The 21,360-nt window shown below is 42.7% G+C and overlaps 1 protein-coding gene across 2 annotated transcripts in view; it reads right to left on the bottom strand.

Moving 5' to 3' along the window:
- Positions 1 to 21,360, bottom strand: part of LCLAT1 (lysocardiolipin acyltransferase 1) — a 118,605-nt gene that overhangs the window by 2,695 nt on the left and 94,550 nt on the right. The window lies entirely within an intron of this gene.

Here is a 21,360-nt window from a genome sequence, read left to right on the forward strand (position 1 = left end):
ATTGAGAAGACACATGTGAAACATACACCAGCTAAATACCAGGAGCTCATTAAATCTCTGGTATCTCACAAAGGATGAGTAGTATCTCTGTAGCTCAGCCAGCTTTCCAGAGCACTCCAGTTAACACAATTTCTTTAAATCCGACCAGCCAGTACTGTAAGGAGGAGAGCTGCTGCTTACTGCATTCCAGAGCTGGTAAAGAAAAAGTACAGCATAAATGGTAGGAAGCCTAGCTTTAAGTAAACCACGTACGGTTAGCTATTTGGGTAAAGTGAGTATAGCTAGCCACTTAAAAAGCAATTGCAGATTAGAAATTCAAGGGAATACTGATGAAAACCCCCTCTACTTTTCATTACCATGCTCGATCGAGCCAACGCTCTTGAAAGGATATCAGTATTGCCAAAGTGGGGTTTGCTAACGCATCTTTGTACTAAATGTTTTTGCACTTTTAAAATACCCTCTTTATACCCCAGCCTCTGACCAGACATTCTTTTTAGATTTCATAAAGTAAATTCTGCTAGTGTAAAACTGATCTAAAAATAGGCGCATGGTGCACTGGATGTTGCGTAACTGTTAAGTTCTGCCAGCAGTGATTTATCCCACTGTTTTTATTTGGCTGGCTGGCTCGGGGCAAAATAGAATTGGAGACTAAAAGCTGTCTCCAGTTGCAGCAATTGAAGACTTTTGCTCTCACAGATGATGTCACTTCTTGCAAACATGATCAAAACCTACTCTTTAGCCCTGCTCCCTCCTTTCATTTGCTCCCCTTCCCTGGCATTTTTGGCTTTCCTTTACAGCCCTAAAAATGACAAGGACAGAATAGAAAGTTACTTTAAAAGGCTATGTTCAAAAGGATGTATCTAAAGTGCAACTCCAAATATCACAAGAGGGGGAAAAACCCTATTCAGCCTTTGAAGAGTATTTTATAACTGTGCTGTCTTGTAATGATCTCTCTTGGACAGTTTTGTGGCAGGTTACTTGGACTTTTAAAGAGCTATATATGGCTCCTAGGAGGTCTATGAGAGCAAAACTCAATACTCCAGCTTTTGTCTAGCTACGGGGTCACATCCTAAGCAGAGAATCACTGTATTCTGCACAGGTAAAACCTTACAGATCATGTTGCAGGAGATGCCAAAATTGAATGTGTCTCAGAAACCCAGCCCTTACAAAGGGAAATGATGGCCAGCCTGCTGCACCTTAGCACAAAGCATTTTGAGAGCAGCTTGCATTTTTCCTCCCACTACTCCAAATATTTCTGCCATCAGAAAGAATTACAGTCAGCCTACAGGACAGACATCCCCTAGTTCCCAGCCTAACCAGGGGAAGGGCTGCTACATATATGTCTAAGAGAGATCCATCTCTTACAATCTGTCTTCCTCCTGATCCTCCATAGCTCTCCAGGTCCTAGTGGCACATAAAACCTACAGGCTTTACCTCAAGAGGGAGGCCAGAAAAGTTCAGCCTTCCTGGGGTCCTTGTATGAAAAAAGCTTTCTATGTAAAGAGTTTGGGGCTACATGAGTTTCTGACCCATCTTGCAGTCATTTGTGTCTTTGCAGCTAAACAGTCAGTCTGCCATTACATGCAGATGTTCTCGAAAAATCAAGGCTTTACACATAAGGATCACTGGCATACAGACCACCGGCGATAAATCATCAGATTTGCTTAAGACACAGATTTTCTGACTCTGTGCAAGTGGGACTGACAGGACTGGGCAGGACTCCCTGCACACATGCAGCTGGTCTGATCTCTTCAGCATGCAGACAGATTTCTGCCCACAAATTCCTGTTCAGAAACAGGGAAGCCTCTACTCCTTACCTATGGATTTGTAGCACCCCCAGACAGAGAACTTCCAGCAGGGCTTCACGCCAGACTGTAGAAGATCTACACTACATTACAGCTTCTAAATTAGTTACTCAGAACAAAGCTCAAAGAGCTGCATACAGGAGGGTGCACACATTACTCTTTCTGCATTACAAACAGGGACACCAAGGCAAAGGATGATTACGTGTCTGCTCAGTGTGTCCACCTTGAACCAGTATCTCCTAATTCCCAGCTGCAAGCTTCACCTGTTAAAGTATATTTTAAACAAGAAGTAGTGAAACTTCAAAGGTAGATTTAGCATATCTGAAAGCACAGAAACATCAGAAAGAGAGAAGACCAGAATACCAGGTTTCACATGCAAGAGGATTAGAGCCTTTCTCAAGAGTCCCCTTGTTTGGGTCATACATATTTAAAAACTCCACACAAATGGCAGCCCAAAGCTTTCGTTGCCTGGCAAGGCAAGTATGTGGAAAAGACCAGCTCCCATCAGTTTTCTACAGTTGTTGAAAGAAGCATACCCTGCTAGTATTACGTGCAGTAAAGTGGATCCACACTGCACACTTGAACAAAAAGGTTCTGCATATTCTCTGCTGATTTATCAACGACAGCTTTTAATATGGACAGGGTCAATGCATCACTGCCAGACATGCTACAAGCAAATCTGCTAAAAAGAAGAAAAGTTACTGCAGCAGATGAAGGTAGACCATTCTTGAGCAGGGACAAAATTCCCTTAGGCTAGGTTTAATCACGCAGTTTTGAACCTGCATCCGTGGCTAGAGCATCTTTATTGTCTCTGTTCCCCTCTGAAGTTAAGCTCATTCTCTCTGCAGTCTGGAGATACCTAACAGCACATGTTTCAGACAAAAGCAAGGTGCCAGTCAACCAGCAAACGAAAGTGTTCCTAAGTAAAGATGCAGGGCAGTCACTGATTTTAAAGATCTTTATCCACCTGAACTTAAAGATCTGCTTAAAAAAACTGCTTCTGCACATTTAAGAAGAAATTACCCTGAGGGAAGCCACATCATTCTACTTCTCTAATGGGTCAAAAACGAAGTAGGCAAGCATATTTGTTCATAGCTCAGAGAAGCTGTCAGTGGACAAACCACTTTTTGCAATGTTTTTAGTGACATCTGAGGGATCTTCTTTATCCTGCATGTATCCACATCCCAGTGGGAGAAGGAATGAAGGACAGAGAAAAATCATATAAAGTTTGCTGGTTTGCATCTGAACTCTAATTAAGCTAAGAAACTGCCATTAAGGCTAAAATGTCAGGTGGGTAGCCCAGCTCTTCAGGACAAAGAGACACCAGTTTCAGTAGCTTTACAGTCTCATGACTTTCTTCCTGCAGTAGTAGAACTATATATCCTTCATACCCATGAGCAATATTCTGTCCTGTGCTTTACAAAAGCACCTCAGAAAAGGAAAGCTTACTACAGTGCTCAGGAGTGAAGATAAAGTTTATTTGCAATTGTTGTTAAGCGGCTATAAACTGCATAACATGCAGATGATGATTAATCCATGTGGCGGTCTCCATTTCAGGATGACAAAATGCCTCAAAAGCACTATTCTTTTTCTTTTTAAACTTTCTGCGCTCCAGTCAAAGTTGTTTATATTTCAGGCTCTGTTGATACACGACATTACTTCAAGCGATTACAATGCACAGCTGGTTGCTTTGAGCATTGCGCTCAGAGGTGGCAGAGGAAGAACTTGCCAGGCTCATGACCAAAATAACAATATTAGAGAAAGATGCCTTCTTTTAAAAAACATTTCAAAGGAAAACCAAGGACATTTTCTTCCACTATACCAGCTGTTCCATCAGAATTTTTATTCTACTTTAGCAGTTGCAGCATCAGGTAGCCCAGTAGAGGTGAGGTTGCTGCAACTCCCTGCCCCAGCTAGGAGCAAGTCCGAGCACGTATTCCCAATACACACACACAGAAATACAGGCGTACAATGCACAGGCACAGACAGACAGACAGTCATGGATCAACATGGACAGAAAACACAGCACTCAAGCAAATAAAATGGCCTCAGTGTGTTCCCCTGCTCTGGTTAATCGATAAAGGTCTGTCAGTGGGAATTATATACAGGCTACGCATCCCTCCAGCAACTGGCCCAGCGTCCTTGGTCCTCCCAGGTGCTGGCACATGGACACACGAGCCCCTGCGGCCACAGCCCCTCTCCAGTGGCTGGTACAGACCCCTTGCACGCACTGTCGATCCCTGCATAGACACTCAGGGCCACCCAGTAGCTAGTCTTCAGATCCTCTCTTCTCCAGCTGCCTCGTGCAGAGACAAACAAACATACAAACTGGTCTCGGTTGAGCCCAGACCCCACAGTTTCCTCAGCTGCTGGCTTGGACCTTGCAGTCCCTCCAGTAGCCAAACTGTGACCTCTCCAGTATCTGACCAAGACTTATGGCCACTTTGATACTTGGCTCCCAAGCCTCTTACCCTACTCGCCTGCTAGTCCTGCTAGATAGTCACTAGTGATCACACGCTGACATATGCACCCACACGACAGACACGGACCCTGGTCCCTCCAGTTGCTGGCACTTGGACCTCCATGCGCATACCTACAGAGTCCCCTCACCCAGGAAAAATTAGAAATGGGGTTTAATGAGAAGATGGGACAGACTGGGCTGATCAGGCACAAGACAAGTGTACTGACCAGCCCCATTTACATGGGACCAGCCCCTTTTACCCCTTAATTCCTCCATTTTCCCAAACTTGTTCTTCCCAAACCACCTTGAACCACCCCTTTCCCCACTTTTGGTTCCTCCCCTAAATATCCCGTAGTAAATCTTGTACAATCCCCAAATGCTCCTCTTGGGCATCCTGTAACGAGTCCCAGAGCCCTGCAAGCAGTAACGCCCCTCAGTCTGTAAGGCGATGGACAGGAGCCTCTCCCGTTGACTCACTGTGATGGGTGTCATGCCTGGCCCACAGGCTAATGGCTCCCCTGTGACAGCCCTCGGAGGAGCCAGGGTAAGCGCTCTGTTTCTCCATCTGGGTTTTGGGGTTTTCCCTGCCTGCCCTTGTGCCTCTGTGCTCCTTTGCATGTGTGCAGACAAACCTTTTATCTCAACATCTACTATAAAAACCTTACAACCAAGACCATCTTATTAGGTTCAAAGTAAAGATGTCACAGGTAAACTGAAAGTTACTTTTAATTGTGTGTTCAGTAATACCATGTCAGCACAGTATTTTAATTCTAGGGGGAAAAAAACCAGCCTGAATGTAAAAGGCAGGATTAAACTATTTTCAGCTTCTTTCAAACACATTTGCAAAGAGAATATTGCAAGGCAGCTGCAATTGCTGAAAACTGCCAGAAGTGATGCTCAGCTCCACAGCACAGTCCCAAATAAGTGGGCTGGTTGGATGGACCCATCCCCTCTGCTATCAGCATTGCTTGGGAGCTCATGCACTGCTCGTTCCTCAGTTATGATTCACGTCAATGACAAGGGCACTTTCTTGCCCGTACCCAGGACTGGGCAATGCTGAGCAAGCTCACCGTGAGACAAAAGGATCTATAGAAGCAGTGACTTTAGGGTCAAAATGATGATTCAGAACAGAAGCTCTTAAAGCCAAAATGACCATCAGTGAGCCAAAAATGACGATAGGCCCCAGGCAAATCCATGCAATGAACTGCTCAGACTCTTCAGCAGCCTGGAAAGAGAACAGGCAGCTGAGTCTCCTTACCATCAACAGTGGTGGCTATTACCCATTTCCATCCCTAGCAAGGATCTCAGCAGCCGCAATTTGTCCTACTTCAGTTATCATTGACATTACTTTAAATCATGCAAGGATTATAAAGTCTCTTCCCCTGCATTGATCCAGCAGAGAAGATGCTATTCTTAACCACAGTACATCACAGAACAGCACGCCAATGAGTTGCTGAGCCAGAACGGGAGATGTATACTGAGATGCTCTCACAACAAAATATTCATGATCACCTTAAAATAAGCTGTTCTGTGAAAATTGGGACCAATATGTGAGGCCCTTGCCCATTCCACCTCCAAGCACAATGTAACTATAACCGCTTCCTCCTGCAAAGCAGCATACCTGTCCCTTCACCACACAGCTCTAGATGCTTCATACATTTCCATGCTTCCATAGAACACTGGCTATAGCTTTCCCACCCACCCCTTAATATCCTTCAACCCTATATACATTTCCTTAGGAAACCCAACAGAAGGAGGCTTGGCATTTCTGTAAATAAACTGATCAGCAACATAATCAAAACAAAGATAGAAACAAGTAAAACAAAACTAGTTATGTTTCCCAACATCTGAGTATTGTACGTTAGCTCTGAAACAAAGATACATTTTTGGACATTAAAACAAAAGCCATCTAAAACTGCTTACTGAGAAATATTACTGCCTTGGCTCCTGAGATTCGAGTCATTTTTCTTTGAGAACACAGTATCAGGAGGGAGCAGCTTCAAGGATTTACAGCCCCTCCTGGGAAGTATCATCCTCGTGAAGATTTAAAACTTCAGGCAGCCCTCTTTAAAGCAGCGGTGTCAGCCAGGGTTAATCTAAATCACTTTTAACTCAGTAGTTATTGGAAATCTTTTTTGGGTAAGTGTAGCAATCAAATAAGCAAACAAAAAAGACAGAATGATAATGCTGGCCTTGATTAACAGAGAAGAGTGATCCTGCATACCAATTCTTTCTGTAGCTATCCGATTTTCCACCTGTTGTGATAGAAGGAGAGAGGAAGACCTTCCATCTGCTGACACGAAGGAGTTAAGAAAACTGCACCTTTTGTCCTTGAGGGTGGGAGCCTGGGGAAGGGACAGCCCTGGCTGCTTTCTGCTCCCCAGAAGGAAGGAAATGTGCTCTGGGTGCTGCATACAGCAGTAGAGAGGACTACTGGCATCCCCCACCAGGTACCTCCAGCCCGGCTGGTACAAAGATCAAGAGATATAAAGACATCCTCATTGCTATTGGCAATCATTACGTGTGCTTAATTGTTTTGTTAAATACATTTAAATCACAAAGCTTTGCAGCCTGATGCCACATCTCATTAAGGTATAAAACAATACCACTAACTGAAGTTGTTGAGGGGGTAGGGAGGCAGGAATCTGCTTTGACTTTGAAATCTCTGTAAATACCTCATTTCATTATTTTAAGATCAGACAGGAATGTTGTCATCGTCTAATCTGATCTTCTGAATAACACAGGCCACAGGAGCTTATGCAGAATGCTTTTGGTTTTGCCATGGGATGTTCTAAGACAGACATGCCGCATTGCCTTAAAGCTTTTAACATGAGATAGGCAATTCCTCTAATTAATCAGGGGGGCATGTGTGTCTGTGTACACATTATTTCTATACTTTTAGTTCCTGACCATACAACTCGGCTAAATTAAAGAGCTGTCTATGCTCATATATGTAAGTCTCGGTCTGATCTGCCAACCTCCTAAGTTGCTCCTGAACAAACTAAACCTACTGAGCTTCCGAAATCTCAATACAAAGTGTGTTTTTAAAAGCTCAAATCCCTCTTGTAGCTCTCCGAATCTCTTCTAACATTTCAACATACTTTTCAAAGCGTGGGTACTGGAACCAGGTAGTTTTCCAAAATGGCCTCATTAAGTCCATAGGCAGATATCTAGTACCAACATTCCTACTTGTTTTTTTGTTTTTATGCCTCCAAAGACTACATCCTTTCTTGTAGCTACAGCACTGCTGTTAGCTGCTATTTAGCCCTGTTTATTAAGCATTATAGAGCCATTTGCCACATCCTGGAAGGCAATGGAGCCAGCAAGCTACAGTGAGCACGCCACAGCAACACTTGGGTAGGGTTTGAAGCAACATGCAACAGGGCTGAGATGCAAACTGAGATGAAACGGCAAGGGGAGCTGGCAGGTACCGCTCCCCAGTTTCTGGGAAATTTCTTCCAGGTGAGGAGAATACAGCCTGGCACACCATCCATGAAAGGTGTAAATCCCCAGTTAAGTCAGGGCACAAAAACAAGCTATGGGTGAGTTTTTCCACTCTCACCTGTGACAGAGCCTGAGATTCTCCCGCCCCAGGCTGGTGTTCTGCTAATCAGCTTCACATTTGTTGCTTTAACATGCCTCTCCCCTCACCCTCCGCATAAGCCAAAAAATAAGGAGCACTGCAGTTAAGCAAACAATAATTTACCCAGATTCCACCCCCGCTTTTTTTTTTTTAATCAGCATCACTACACTGAACTTGTAATGCCAATAAAATCTAGTCGACTTAAATGCTTCTTACAGATTGAGCGATTCTCTGCAGGGCTATAAACCAATGTTACTACAGCAGCAGGAGTAGATCTCCCCTCTTTTCTATTTGAATGCGAGGGATGCTCTTTTCTTCAGCAGACACACCTGCCAGCTCTCTTCCTCTTCTCCAAACCAAATCAGAGCTAATACAAGAAGGAAGACACAGTGTAGTTCAGTTATGGTATGAGAAGTCACTACTGTGGGAAAGCTAAGAGCAGATCAAGAAGTATATTATCCTGGTCTGCAAGTTAAGATATATCAAGTGCTAAACTGATTCTTAGTTCGTGGATTAAACTGTACAAAAATACTTAGACACATGTTGAGCTGAAGCAAAATACAGAAGATTTAGCTCATAATTACTGCAGGCATTGTTAGCACAGCTATACTTTATGGGATAAATACAAATATGGGTTGTGGTGCAAGATTTCATGCGTTTCAGAGCAGCTTACAACCTCCATTAAGGTTTTACGGATACAACTCTACTTTGCCACCCCCGCAGACGTGGGCCCTCTGACCCAGCTGCTATCAAAGCCACAGCCAGCTTGTCTGGAACACCGCATGTGGCTCCTGGGTACTGCCGTCAACACAAACCGACTAATGACTTCAGGAACCGAGTTTGCTCATTTAAAAGAGAAATCTCTGAGCAGATGAGGGAAGGGTGCACAGGAGCGAGAGGGGACCCAGCTATCGCGATGGGGAACGTGCCGACCCAGTGGCTCTATCCCCCAGACTGCCCGGGGGGCTGTCGCCCTTTCGTCTTCCCTCCCCAGCTCTGAAGGGTTATTTAACGAATTGCAAAGTAAAAGCTGTTTGAGCTATAAATAAAATACAAAATATGTGGAGAGGAGGGAGAGGAGGGATAAAAGGGTTGGAATAACAAGTTATTTTCAGTCACTAGGGATGACCAGGCATAACTGACTCACCACTCTTTACTCTATCATTCCCAAACTATATTGATGAAATCCATATGACCAAAATGCCATGTTTATTCCCCTGCCTGCGTATTTGCTCTCTCCCGGCCTCTCATACTACAAATCTGCTCTACATACACATACGGAATTTGGTTTTCATAGGTATGTTACATGTTAGGAAGGAGAAAACATGTTGTTTCCAGGCTTATAGTACACCACTACTTTTTCATATAGAAAAATGATATTTCATATAACAGACAGACACTGACGCACTGGTATGCGACTCTCCAATTCCACTAAGCTCTAACATGAATTTCCTGGCAAACAGCCAACAAACTCAGATGAGAATCACAATTATGCTTGAAATGAAGATAATTTACTATACTGCAGTGAAATCCTTTTAAAAAGCATCACATGTACCCTATCTTGTCATGATAAGATGTCTTGCTAGACAGGCAAATGTACATAAATTAGGAAATGGCTGATTTATTTTTATTTTTAAAATGAAAACTAAACTAGTCATCCAAGTATTTCTGGAAAGCTAAGTATCACGACAATTAAGCAAAAATAAGACATCAAATACCCTTAAAATAAATCACACACACAGAGCTTATTCTTATCTTTAATATAACAGACTATCCACCTAATTCCTCTGTTACTCGTTGGGCATTTGAAATCACTGGGAATCTGAGAAAGAAGTAATCCACCCCTCTACATTTGTTTGCTCTCTGCCTGGATGAACAATCTCTTTCCAACGCAGATGGAATTACATCGATCTCTAAAGCAGAAAACACACTCCTATTCGAGGTAATCCGGTTCTGCCAGAATTCAGCTGTTGCATCTGCAATTTCCACTGTCATTTCTGACTGGCCTCACTGAGTTAACAGTAAAGCAAAAACACTGTGGAACAGTTTAAATGCACAACTGCCATACCAGTGATGCTCATCATCACAGGATGTTACTGCTAGGTAAACAACGCAGGTGGCTTAAAACCTGGAATTTTTGCAAAAATGCTACAGTTTTAGAGATGTAAGGAGCAGCAGTATGTATGAACTGCCATGTTGTAGCACAAAAGCATACGTTAGCTTTCAGCACCTCAATTAAAATACAAGCATTCAAGATGTCACCCTTCCCAATCTCCCTGTTCATGCCATTAGATGTTACTTATGTCCTCCTAATTCTTCCACAACCATTGCTTATACTCTTTTCCAATACATCTATTTTTTTTTCAATAGTTCTAGGATTTGCCAGGATGTAGGGTAGGAATCTTCTCATCATTTTCTCATCGTTTTTAATAATTTTCAAATCGTCTTGGATAGAGGAACATTAGACCCCAGCCGATCTGCAGACTGATTGTGCAACTTCTTTTGAGTCTTGTCTTTTATGAAGTCACTACAAAGCTAGCGTAAGACACTGTGAGGAGTAGACAAAAATAATTCACCACAGATATTCAGAAGGAAGTAGTCATCGCAATTTTTGCTCAGTAATCAACAGATGAAAGTGCATCCTATCTCCTCAGAAATGCCACGGACTTTTCACTTGCCATCAGCCCTTAGTTCATCCCAACGGAAAGAAGGTGCTATGAATAGCATAACACCACCCAACGCAGTATTTGCAACAGTAGCAATAAGTAAATAAACAATGGCTAGTAAAGAAAAGAGATTTTATTCTTGGCTTCTTGTACATTACAGCCACATTCTTTTCTATAATTCAGACATCACATTCAGCTTCCTTTCCTCACCTTACTCTATTTTTCTTCCTTTTTTTAATGGCTACAGATGAGTAACCTTATGTTAATTCAGTGCACTTTGCTATCTAGTCTTATCACTACCCAAAGTCAACCGCTAGAGAGTACTCTTTAGCTGCTTAGTGACCTGACACTGTTTTACAACCCTGCCCTCTTCGAACTGTCCCAGGCATCACTCATGGTTAGTGCAGCCTTCAGCAGCCCGAGGAAGAGCAGTCTGGAATTAGGGGTCAACTTGGATTCCTCACAATACGAAAGATGGGCTAGATGATATACTCAGTACCATTATATTTGGGATACATGAGAAGAAACTGAAAATGCACTCAAACTTCTGAGAGATTCGCTATTACAAATACGGCCCATACCAAACCAAAACACTAGACGAAAATGTACCCGATGCCAAAAATAGAGTATGAACTAGATGTTGAAAAAACACCTGCTAGCAGCCACCTCAAATATTTGGATGGAGTGCTTCCGCAGACGTCCTGAGCCGATCTCTCACATTTCATGTCTCGCCGATTTGTGCTATTGCCATTCTTGGTCACAGTGGTTTGTTTTCATTTCTGTGTACAAAGAAAGAGGAATGCAGAACAGCACCAGCAGCCTGACAAGAAGGCATAATTTCAGCACACAGAAAATTTTGAGGCTTATAACTTCTCTCTGATGGACACATACGCTAAAGCCACATCATGCTTTTGCTCCACCTTGTTTTAAACCCAGGACAAAGATTTTGCTCTGAAAACATTTCATGCTCTGCCATTAGAAGAACTTCTGTCAGGAACATCTGTTTTATTCTCTGAATTTGCAGCTGAGGCATATTTACATAGAAACGAGCTCATCTATACATCTCACTAAGTGAAATCAGTTTGGGGCAGAAAAGCACTCGGGTTTCAATTAAGCAGCAAAGCCCTAGTCATCAAATAGTCAACAAAACAGCCTCTAACATACTTTAATCTTCTGTCCTTTACTGTAACCATCTAGCTGTAACTTAACCCTTTGATATTCAACTCTAACACTACTAATTCAATTTCCATGGTTTTTCTTCCTGTGTTGACCAACGACACAAACTATACAGCCCCTTGATACAAGAGCATACAGCACTGTGCATAACAGGCATTTAGACCCATGACCGCCTACACTGAGATATGAACTTATTGTTCCCAATCCCCTGGTGCTAAAACAGTTTCCACCAGACCATGATACACACAAGTGGACAAATCTTATTACATTTAATCAGCCCAGTACTTGGGGGAGCCATCTTAATCAGAAAGGGATTTAATGAAAAGCCTCAACTCCAATGAATGCTCTTTAATTATGACTGGCTAATATTTATCCACAAAGAGGAATTTGTTTCAGGATTAGTCTGAGACCTGGAAGAAGCCAAAGACATCAATTTAATAATGGAATGCCTAATTAAAGTATAATGGAAACCTAATTGTGATATACTGCTTTGTAGCGCACATGATTTATTTAGAACAATTGCTTTTCACTGGTCTCATTAGGGAAAGTTAAACAAAACACAATAGTAAAAAAGAAGAGGGAAAAACAGACACACTGGAACTTCCAAGATGATTATAATCAGCTGATGAAAGACAGTGACATATTTGTCAGATAAAGTACTGCCATCCCTCCACAGGCTGTGGTTAAAATTTCTAAAAAGGATAATGATTATATAGTTCCTTTCTTCCCTAATGACATGGGATCAGACCCAAACCCTACTGCAGCTACTTGGTGGAGCTCCTCTGGTGGAAAAGAGCCATAAAGTTGAAGGGTTTGACGGCCTTTAGATCCTCCTCATGCAGAGAAACCTCACGTAACACATGCACCCTCCCAGCCACTATGGAAGAAGAGCAGACAGGGAGATCAACCAGCACAACCCCCTCCAGCCCTTCCTTCCTACCTGCAGCCTGCGAGTACGACTGATTGCTCTTCATCAGGATGCACTTCTTTAAGAAGGTATGGCCCTACAGGTATCCATGGCACATAACTGAGTGTCTCCTATTTTTTTCCTAAATAAAAACCGAAAAGCTGCTCAAGCCTTTCTTATTGCAAGACCAAACATCCTCCTGATTGCATCCTGATGGCACTGGGATGGTGGTCCCCCCCAGTAAAATGGGCTAGCTGCTGCCCCTCTCATTCATGCAAGCCAACGTGAAGGACATGCGCTGTTTGTCTGGCACTGCACTTGTACTGTGTCTATGCAAACAGCATTTCTTCCCTTCACTGGTAATAGTGCTAGGAAAAACGAAGCATGGAAAGGAGCTGCTCCTCCACCCTGCAGTGCCCTGCAGAAAACAGACACGGGGAGGTCCAGGAGCAGATCAGCTTCCTCTGACGGTGGCTGCTGGAACCGCTAATCAATGCCCTTAGCTCCAGCTCAGTTAACATTTAATTGGTGATGTGAGAATGGCTGTACCAACAGAAGCTGTCATGACAGTGCCATGGAAAAGCAAAAGGGATGCTACATACCATAAGATCTGTGAAAACACAGCATCATGGCCTTGCTAATGAATGAGGAATTGCAGTAATTTTAAATGAACAGCAGCAAAAAGGTCTGTCTCTAGAAATAAAATTATTTGCTAATGGTTTTGTTCCAACTACTGCTGTTCATAGGGATGCGTAGAAAAATTATACTGAGGTCAACCCAATGACTGAAAACGAGCAAAGACCGCTGAGAGTGCCTGAACAGTTATTCCTGTGCTCAGACGGAACTTGAATTCTGGGCATCCATCTTGTACTTCCACATGTGTGATGCTGTCAGTCTGCCAGCCTGAGAAGTAAAAACTGAATTCCTACCTCAAGGACAGCAAGAGAGTCAGATACAGGCCAGCGTTCATCTTCAGACCTGGTCTCGGTATTGCAAGAACAAGGCTGAGAAAGATCACTTATACCAGTACACAATGGCCCAACACTGAGCCAAATGCATCGCTCTGCTCAAGGCAAGTAACACCAGGTTTAGGCTCATAATCTATGCGTTGTACCTTCATGTTAAAGACGTGGGCTGCAGTGGGCTGCTAGTTTCTCATACAGATGAGAAGGCAATCCCATGCTGGCAGCTGAAGTCACAGATGAGAAAGTGTTGTAAATCGTTGTTGTACAGGCGCCTGAACAGAAGTCTAAAACTGGTTTCCTGAAAATAGCTGCTATAAACTTCCATCTCTGAACTCTGGTGGAACATTTAACTCCATTGGCACTGCATGCTAGAAAGCTCTGAGAGTAGTCATTACCAATGTTTTTAACATTGCTTTTTGACACAAATATGAATATGTACATAACTAAACCACAATGAATAAAATCAATTTAGACAGTTTAATTTATTTCATAGGAATTACAGAAACAAATGGCCTGCAAGTTAAAAAGTCCATTGTTGTCAGCACACAATTGTTTTCCTTAAATATTTTAACTTGGGAAAAATGAAGCCCCCTAAATTTCACGCAGTGCATTGAGAAGACAATGCTTAATTAAGGGGAGAAACTATTTGTCATAGCAGAAAATCCTTTTGTTTCCCATAAATATACTTTGCTATATCGAACACATTTGAGTTCAGAAACACTTTCCCTCAAGACCGCCTGAACAACGTCTCTGCTCCTTGCTCCCCCCAGGCTTACCACTGAAAGCACAAAAGGCATCGTGTAGCCCTCACTCCACAGCTTCCTCCACTGGCAGATCCCAAGGTGTACAGGAACAGCAGAGACTGGAAACATGCACATCAGCAGCGCATCCCAGAACACTCCATGTTCCTTGGTAGTGCCTTGGTATTTTCCCTCGAGTGCTTCTGTACGTAACATGGTTTACTACAGTCGACATCCAGCCTCATTAGTCTCAACATTTTGTCTCAATGGCCATGAACAAGCTAGACACCATCTGCACAGCCTTTAGGTGAAGACTGCTATTCTCACTCATATTTGGTCTATGGACACAAACAACCGTGGAGAACTTCAGCCAGGAGGGAAAGGACAAGAGCCCTCCTGACCCCCAGTAAATGCACCAACACCTCTACTCTGGAGGAATGAGAGTCAGGGAAAAGACCTGGCCCAGGGCTGGTGGGAAACTCTGAACTGCCCGCAGGAAGGCTTTGCCATGCTACAGCACAATATCTTCATCAGCCAGCAGCAACTGGATGTCTCCCATTTTCCATCCCAGTGGGAAAGGAAAAGGCTGTCCTTACAAATGGGAACAAAGAAGTTGCCACTAGTTCACACGGCAGGTCAACAAAGGTGGTGAGAGAGTTCAAGTTTACCTGAACAGCATAATCTCTCATCTGAGGAACCATTAAAGTTAGACTTTTCAAGAGCTGCAGAATGATGAACTGCCAGTTGGTCTTTCACAAATAAATGATGGGGCAATGAAAAAATCCAGTGTAGCTTGGCTGAGTTCAAAGACAGTTTAGATTTCAGAGGTAGTTCTGGTAAAAACCTTTCTCTCTGTGGGCAAACACAAGCAAAGGAGAACTTCAACAGCTTTGCTATACTTTTTGAAACATGGAAAGCATGATGAATGCTGAAACCCAAAGTCCACCACTCATCTCAGGATATTTTCTGCCTAAGCAATGGTGACACAAACTAACTTCCACCAACTCTTCCAACTGCCCTGCTTCTGAGAGCATTAACAACAAGTAAACTAACCAAACAATAAGCAATTATAGCATGAATATCTCTGGAACTACACATAATTAGTGACCGAGGCAAAAGAAATGCAAAACAAAAAGTGAGATCTCTTATTTTTATTCCCAAAGCCATGTCAACCTACAGTTGTAAGTTCATTAAGTGATGACAGCAACTTTAACTCTGTTACTCAATCGTAGAAATGGCTTTTCAAGTGTCAAGACTGACAACAAAATTCATTCAGCAAACTGACAACTTCTGTTCAAACACCTGTAGTAACTCATGTTTAAGTGGACTGCACACTAAAGTGACAAATTCTTTGATTGGTTTATAAGATATATTGTCTGTCAAATCAAAACACAGTGCTAGAAGAGCAAATATGCTGCTGCAATAACAACTAATGTCTCAGAGGTTACAAAATGGAATATTTTTCTAGATCAATCTGTGATCTGAGAAGTCGTCATAGTATCACTCCACTCTCACCAACTGCAGACATGAATGAATAATTCTATCCATAGAGTAAAACTCTGGCACACTTTGGCATTTTAAATTGACTGGTACATTGAGTTATGGTGCTGCCTGTGATGAAATAACGTTGTAGGCAAGAGCCCCAAGATGGAAATGAATTGGCTACTCTCCATCTGTCTTCACTGACTTCCGAAAAACTTCTCCCTTGACACTAAGAGTGACAAAATAGGTACCAACGTGTTTTTAGACTCATTGGCAAATTATCTTACCTAATCTGAAACAGGAACCTGATGGAGGTCTGGAAGGCTGTCTAACTTTACTGTATTCACATCTTTAAAGCTCTTCTGGCTACTTCTCAGTTACAATTACAGGGCACACTTCTATTTCGCTCCCTGAGGTACACACCTTTAAGAGAACTAGCAGAGATGTACACGGTAGTAGACTGATACAGCTGCATCTGCACTGCTCTCCCGGCCATCCCAGGGCAGGCGTGAGGCCAAATTAACTACCTGTTCCTAGTTACTTACCAGGAGCATCCTCCTGGGTAGGAGGATCCCACTGGGATTCCCAGAGAGAAAACTTCGGATGTGTCCAGTGCTTAGGAAGAAACCCCTCCTTTATTTGCTGGATTTGGACTTGACGGTCTTTGCCACCTCCGGCCACATTAAAATCATGCAGGGTACATACATTATCCAGGGTCCTGCACAGAAAGGCCTTGGTACCACCAGCCCGTGGTGGCTCCGTGGGATTTGTACAGAGCCTAAAGTGACAGTAGCTGCCAGGGTTGAGTGGGAAGACCTATTGCTGAGTCTTGTCACCAGCCCAGAGCCAAGAGTGTCACCAGAGCCACCCAGCTGAGCACAGTACTCCTGAGCCGGGCAGCTCAATCAGCAACGGGTCCGGAGAAGTCCAGACCCTGCACTTCGGTTTTACCATCTGCGATGGAAGTATACATCACATCTATCTATAGATAGCGTAGGCATACTGAGAGTTGATATAGCACTCTGAAAAATATACAGTAGTACTCAGACTCTTAAAAAAGAATTGTATACAGTAAAAGGGGAAAAGACTAGATGAACAACTACCTTCTCTTGCTTTCCCGTACTGAAGACATACTTCTACTACCAATGGCTGAACTCGATCCATGACATACAATTTTGAAGTATGCTATAAACCCAGAAATGTATCCCCTAAAGCACGATGAAGATGACTAAATGCTGAGGAAGTACATATTATCAAGGAAGGATTCTAAAATTGATGAAAAGTCCATCATTTTGTCCTGGTATCAGCAGGATCTCAACTAAAAATGTTGATGCTACAGCTGATCTATGTAGCTGCTTGTGATTTACTACACATGATGCTTTCCCTTCATGATCTACTGTCTGAAAATGTTAGCCAGTAACGATACCTGTCTCATTTTTGAATACTGAAAAAGGGAACAGCAGAGCAAAATACCACTAAATGCATGATGCCCTGAATTCCTGATTCTTAAGTACACATTCTCAAAGGGCTGTTTTAAGAAAATATTTACTTTTTGGTTGTTATGGTGATCATCTTTTCACAGCAGTTTATAAAAATAGGAATGGCTAAAAATAAAAATCCAACGGAACCTAAGGCACTAAAAAAGGAATATGGCATGCAGATTTGTCTGCTTCAGAATAAATCTGCATATAGTGTCCTGCAGCAGCACGTTTTACAAAGGGAATTAAAGCCATGAAATTAACATTTTAATGAAGTAGAGAGACCATTGACGTCAGGACTACTCACTGATTGTTGCTTCCAGGTGGCCTAATGAGATGAAAATGAAGTTTACATCTTCAGCTAGTCTAAGCCAGGCTTGTTTTGTGACTGTGATTGAATTTAAATGAGAAGATACTGCTGTGTGCAAACATGTCTAGGCTGGTAAGTAGCCTTATCAAATCTAGGCATAATAAATGCTTGATTTTAAATATTTTATGATAAGAAAAGGGATTTCAGTCTTTCACAGTTCAACATAAATGTGAAGCCAAAGTTTTATCCTTAATTGTATAGCATGCTACAGCTTTTGTACTGGTTGCTCCAGGAATTCCCATATAAAATTTTTACTGCAAGATGTGCTCGTTTATCTATCGAGACACAGAAAACATTCTGGATTACAAAGGTGAAGTAGGAAATCATAAATCCAGTGTAGCCTGTGGATAATGCACAGGATGATGTTTTGGCACCAGAGGCATATCAGACATTAAGGTACAGTGATAGAAATGCAAGACCACCATATATTGTGAAACACAATACTCAATAAGCACAATAAACAAGGAGCTGCAGCACATCATAAATTCAGTGTTCTTAAATGCCACTGAGAGCTGCATTCCATTTTCTGTCTTCACTATACACAGTGAACAGACACATATATATATTCTTCATTATTCCTTATTAGAGGAATGAATCAATATTGGTTTTGCTTTAAATACCATATTTCTACCTAGAGAACGAGACAACCATCACGCTGGGGACATACCTTCAGAATTCCTGTGAATAAGTTAAGTACTGTTCCACTTTCTACCCCTTGTTACAATATCAAAAAATAAATAAGAAACCAAACCCAAAGCCAGGCTCGGTTCATAACACGATACATATTATTTAAGTCTAATTCTCACTTCATTCCTGGGTTCACACATCTGTGGAGTAGTCTTCAACAGTCCTAATTTCTCACTTCATAAGATGTCCTGACATGCAATCTGCTGCTGCTGTTATTATAATTGATCAGCACTAGGGATTGGAGCAGGGCTGGAGAAATACAGAAAATAAATTGACTGCCTCTCCAACTCAGCTCTTCTCCTGAGTCTGTAATCCAGAGCAAAAGAACAGCAACGAGGGGATTTGTTTTAGATATTCTCTATTTTGTCCATCATAACATATGTAGTTTTAGGTTCATAACAAGAAAAAAGGTACCTCATCAACAGCTCTTTGCTCTTTTTAAATTCTGAAAACTTCACAGGAAATCACTGCTTTGGAAAACCCCTTGTTTCTCTGCAAGATGGGGCTACTAACATTTACTACTTTTAGCAGACTGCTTGTAAGCCTTTTATAGACATCAGCTTTCCAGTCAAGATGCATCTCTGGATACAATATCTATATCTGCATTCCTTTTCTTTTTCCCTCTTTTTTTTTTTTTCTCTTTGCTTTTCTTTTTTTCTTGTCCCCTTGGGACAAGGGCTGTTGCACATGGATTACATTTGTGGATTCAGTAACTAGGTTTAAAGAATGTCCCCACTGGTAATGTAACAGTAATACCATGCTTGAAGCTACCCCTGATCCCTCCACAGCATGGCCAAGCAGTCTTCCTGGCTGTTGAGGTAGAGATTTCAAGAAATCTCTTTCTGTTTGAGATCTCACTAGGTACGAGGCACAGAGATTGCTTGCAAGGACTTCATGAAACAGGCACCATGCCCTGCCATGGGAACTCACATGCAGGCGAAGTGACTGTTCGAAGCAGGAGGAACAGCTGGCAGACACGTATTTGAGATGCTTTTGTACCATCAGCGGAATGACCCATGTTCTCACGGGCAAATAAACACATCTGAGCTCAGGACTGCTCTCTGCCCCCTGGGGCTACCTTGAATACGGAGCCTTCTGATCCAGTGCTTGCACTACCTTAATTCTTGAGACAACTGTCCTGGACAGAGGACTAGATAGGAATGTGACTGTTCAGTATGCTACCAAAACAGAAATGTAGCCTGTTCGGTATGATAGCAGACATCTTTCTCTCCAAAAGGAGGTTTTAAGCCACTTTCATTCTTAGGATGCAGGTGATACAGCTAAACCAATCCCATAGTAACCCACCTCGGAAAGGAGTGATCTTGCTGTCTCCTGCCCTGCACTGGCTGTTCCCCTTGCTCCCCTCGATCCTGCAGTGAGCCCTTTTCGCACACGGAGCCAGCAGAAGCTAACCCTGCCAAAGAGCCATGCTGGTACTGGGGCTGCTGGGGGATCTGAATCCCTGACTATTGATGGCAGTGGGACACATGTATTCCCACTGCTAGCTCGTGGAGTTGGGAAAGTTCGTCCAGCTGGCCTGGATGCTAAACACACAGCATGTTTTCTTGTTAGAAACCTCTTCCTTCATCCACCAAAGAGGATAAGCACTCTCCGCTTCCCCTACCCATCCAAGATGTGGGTGCAGGCTTGTCTTCTCATGGCAGAAGACCCAACCTGCCGCTCACATCTGTTGTGTTGGTAAGATGCAAAAACAAGATTACACAGAACACAGCGTTCTCCTGTAATTCGTATGAATTCTGGGCCAAGGGTTGGAACATTTTTTCTTCATTATTCTACTGTTGCCTAGAGTAGCATTTTCCTCTATTAGTTGCTATTGCCTAGAACAGCATCTGGAACAAGTTAGGTAGCCAGAGGAGAGTACCAGACATGAGCTCAGTGTGTTCCCAAGACCTGATTTTCAAAGATACAACACACCTGCAGCTTTCAGCAAATTCATTACGGAGTTAAAGGGCTCAAAGCTATCTGAAAAAAAAATCAAGCCCATGCTGTGTAAACCCACTCAGGAAGTATGCCACTGCTTTCCACATACCAGCTAAATGCTCTGGAGGCTTATGAACATTTGCTCCAAGTATGGATTGCAGTATTTCAGCCTGGGAGGTGACAAAGACATGAATAACCTCAGCAAGTTCCACATCCGAGAAGGATGTTCACAAATTCCTGGCTAGCAACAGATGGAAAAAACAAAGGCATGGAACCACAGCTGTTCCTTCTCTGAAATGGTGAAGGACCCAAGAGGACCTCCAAGCTACAAACTCCAACAGAAGTGAGCGGCACACCCTCGCACCTCCCTCCAGAGGTGTAGGCACTTACTCCATTCCTGCAGACAAATGCCCTCTGCCCATCGGCTAGACACGGCACTGCCATTCAGACCCAAATTTCTTCACCGCTAACAAAACACAAATGTTTTGATTACAGAATTGGTACATGCCTCGCATGCTTTATCTCAAACATCCCTAAGCTAGGTGAGAAGAAAATAGCAATGTTGTAACCAAGTTGTGATAAAACTGTGGGTTTTAGCACTTTTTAATCCCTCCCCCAGTATGCTTATGCATTCATTTATCTAGAGCAGAAACAGCTTCAGCAGATTCCTGAAATTAAAAACGTCCAGGGAGGAAGAACACCATACTAAATGTCACCCTCTGCCATCAGTCAGTGCTCAGCTCTGACACCTTCGCACACACAGAACACTTTCTGTTGTCAACAGGACATACTCAAGAAAGGGTGCAGTGCCTCAAGGGAAGAACAGAACGAAGACTGGGCTATGCTGCCGCCTCCAGATGTGCGTAGCCCTAAATTCCTGGATATTTGAATTTTGCAGAGCCCATCTTTAAAAAAAAAAGAAAAAAAAAAGAAAAGAAAACCAAGTGGAATAGTTCCTTTGGTTTTTCATTCCTCTCAACTAGCAGAAAAAAGCCAGAAATTACTTCAATTTATAATTTTGTGTTTGGGGGGGTTCTTTGTTTCTTTTTTTTCTAAACTAAGGGTCTGTGTTTCAGTACAGCAATATCTACAAGGTGTT

This window comes from Haliaeetus leucocephalus, unplaced genomic scaffold (genome assembly GCF_000737465.1).
Source record: "Haliaeetus leucocephalus isolate CR32 unplaced genomic scaffold, Haliaeetus_leucocephalus-4.0 Scaffold577, whole genome shotgun sequence".
Taxonomy (NCBI): Eukaryota; Metazoa; Chordata; class Aves; order Accipitriformes; family Accipitridae; genus Haliaeetus; species Haliaeetus leucocephalus.